Below are 3,322 nucleotides of genomic sequence, written 5' to 3' on the forward strand. Positions count from 1 at the left end.
TTAATCTGGGAAAATAACCAAGCAGAGCAAAAAAATATTAAGATTTGGTAAATCAGCTAAACAACGCTTTTATACAAAATATCGCAAGAGTAAACAACCAATTTTGTTTTTCAATAACTTTTATCCTCAATAAAAATATGATTTTGCAATGGAAATCTTGAGCTGGAAATCTTTATTTTGACTATCACGCACTCCATTTCTTGTATGCGTACTGCAGCTGCCTGCCTAGCCCACAAATGTCAAATGCGATTGAGTCGCGATGCCATATGCAAAAATTATAAATCTTCCTAAAGGGTGATTAAATTTTCGCCACCATGTTTTGAAACTACAGATCTCAAATTTTATTTTTTACACACAATTTTGGCTGGAATACACACTGCAAAAGAGAAAAATATTTAAGTAACAAGAAAAATTAAATTTACTTAAAAAAAAATTCCGTTCCGCAGCCGGTAGGATTCGAACCTACGCTCCCAGAGGGAATCTGATTTCGAGTCAGACGCCTTAACCACTCGGCCACGACTGCCTATAATAACTCAGCGCCAAATTGCACACACAAGCACTAACACATATACAAGCAGCTCACGTACACAATACAGTTACAGTAAAATTCACAAAATTTAAGTCGAATAAAAATCAGCAAGCATACGTAAATGAAATACTTGTTTGATGATAACAGTAAAAATTTGATATGCCCAAAACGATAAGTGTAAAGCGATAAGGAATATGCAGATTACTATTTTATATGGGCAAATGTGCTTACAATCAAAATTAATAGGCCAACAAAAACACAATGCAGAAACATTGGATGTTATTATAGCCGCCTGAAAGTATGCAACGCTAAATAGCCATGGCAGTTAGGAGCTATGTAAACATACATACATACTTGTGTACATATGACAATTGAAGGGGTAAATTACACACTAACCATAATTATTGGGTAGTTTTGTGTTTTGGGAAGCCATTTATTTGAACATGCGTAATTGGGTCTACGGCCACGTCGAATCGATCATGCAACAACAGCAAAGCAGTTCAGTGCTGGTAATATACGTAGCCGTCAAAGGTGAGGCACGCTCTGGTAGTACAAATGTCGAAAAGGTCTACACAAATCAGGAAAATAGAGCAGTCAAACCAGCACACCCTTGTAGGTATATTGCCAAGCAACCGAAAATCAGCATACAGCTAATGAGTGCGACCAGAATTGGCGCCAAAGAGCCAGCGCTCCAGGACCTCGCTCTCCAAAATGGCCCTTTTATCTCTTCTTAATTGGCGCGATAACCGCTTAGGCGATTTTGGCCGAGTTTAACAAACCGCGCTAGTCGTTTCTTTGACCCTTTTATAGCCTACACAATTTTAGTACAATAAAAAGGCTCAAAACTGTCACTCGTTTTTGATCATTTTTCCCTTGACATTATTGCGCATTTTCTCCATATACAGTGTCCGACACTAGAAGTGTAACCAATTTAATGGGCAATAAATTTTGTTTGGAAAATTACAATTATTTATTATTTATTCAATTCAAAGTAAAAAATTGCCTTGACTATGGCCTTGAGACGCGGTCCAGAAACGAATCGCAAGCTGTCCGAATGTGACTTGTAGATAGCTTGGCCCACTCGCGGACAATGGCTTTTTTCAGCGCCTTGACCCAAAGTGAATAATCCATCGGACTCGTGCCTGGTTAATTTGAGAGCCATTGTGTGGAGGTCATGAAGTTCGGAACGTTTTTAGACATTCTTTGTTCACTCAAGCTTTATGAGACGGTGCCGAGTCCTACTGTAACGTCCATGGTCTGCCACCGAAGTGTTGCTAAGCCGACAGCTTCAAAGCAACCTCCAGATTACTTCCCGATAAATTTCGCATTTACCTTGACGCCAGGCTCGATAAAAACGATTGGAGAGCGCCCATTTGCGGTTACAGCGGCCCAAACCATTACCTGTGGCGGGTGCTGTCTCCTGGTGGCCAATCGATGACTCAAATTCTCGTATGGACGGTTCTGGGAGTTTACGAATTGCTCAATTTGAAAAGTTTTCTCGTCAGAAAACACAATGTTCGGAAATTTGCCAGTTTCGGCCAAGCGAAGCAACTCCTTCGCTTTGGTGTGAGTTTATGCGCCTTTTGAATCTTATAAGGCTTGATTTCGAGATCATTTTTCAATATATGGGGGATGGATGCCACGGTCAGATATTTTCAGTGGCATCCGGTGCGCATTTTTACACTGTAAGTCAGACTTATTAGTAACTATTAGCTATTCGCTCGAATCAGGCTTGAGGTCTTTGGCACTGATGTGGAAATAAGCGACCACCTTGGCTACTTGGTACCACAAGATCTACTTAGATTTCTTCTGAGGTCAAGTAATATAGATTTAAAGAAAATTAAAAAAGGAACCGGAGTGCAGTACAATGGACTTAATTGTGTCTGAGTGCTGTACTTGCTAGTCTGTCATCACAAAAAAAAATAAAAAATAAAAAAATATTAGCCTCACTTTTTTAATCAGTAATGAATTTGCCTCCAAATTATATTTCGAAATATAAAACAAAATTTTACCAAGACCTTGACTTACTTTCTTTTTGAAAATACTAAAAATTAATTTCATTACTTCTTGTACAAGCATACATTTAATTTTTCTGCACGAAAAACCGGCACATACACACCGATTATTTGCTCATCAACTCCGCTCAATAACTCGTTAAAATTGCTTTTGGTGTCACTGCCATGCGCTTATCTTTACATCGTTTGGCTGCAGCCAAACTTTGCATGTCACAGCCATTATCATAACAAACCACCAAGCGGCCAACAAGAACAGCAGAAATTTGGCCAAATGAATTTGACGGCAATACGCAGCTGAATCGTGTACAATTTGTAGTGCCAGCTGTCGGTGATGCCCGAAATGTCGGTTAGCGTCAAAATCTATGCACACACATAGCTTGCGTTGCTGAATCCTGCCTGTGTGAGTACAAGGTAAACAAACAGAGCGTAGAGAGTGGGCTAGTAGTACAAGCGATAATTTCCTGTGACCGGCACTGGTCTCAATGAGGGGGTTAGAGTGGAATGAGATGATGTTCAAACTTTTGTAAGAGTACTTTATTGTACATACACAGGTTAAAGTGCTTTGAAACAAGAGAATCAAGCTAAAGCAGAGATGAGCAGAGCAGCTCGCTTTTCCTTTCGCTGTAACAATGAGGTGTATTATTATTGTTGTTATTGTTGTCGGCGTCGTCGTCGTCGGCTTCGTCTACGCAGTGCTTTGTCACGCGAATGTTGATGCAGAGATTAAATAGGTAAATATTGATACCGGTGCTGTTTTGTTGTTGCTAAGTGTTATTAT

General features: G+C 39.6%; 1 non-coding gene across 1 annotated transcript; it reads right to left on the minus strand.

Moving 5' to 3' along the window:
* Positions 1–441: 441 nt before the first annotated feature.
* Trnas-cga (transfer RNA serine (anticodon CGA)) lies at positions 442–523 on the minus strand. Its single transcript has one exon. It is a non-coding gene; the product is annotated as a tRNA-Ser (tRNA).
* Positions 524–3,322: the final 2,799 nt, after the last annotated feature.

The sequence above is a fragment of the Anastrepha ludens genome, chromosome 6 (assembly GCF_028408465.1).
Source record: "Anastrepha ludens isolate Willacy chromosome 6, idAnaLude1.1, whole genome shotgun sequence".
Lineage (NCBI taxonomy): Eukaryota > Metazoa > Arthropoda > Insecta > Diptera > Tephritidae > Anastrepha > Anastrepha ludens.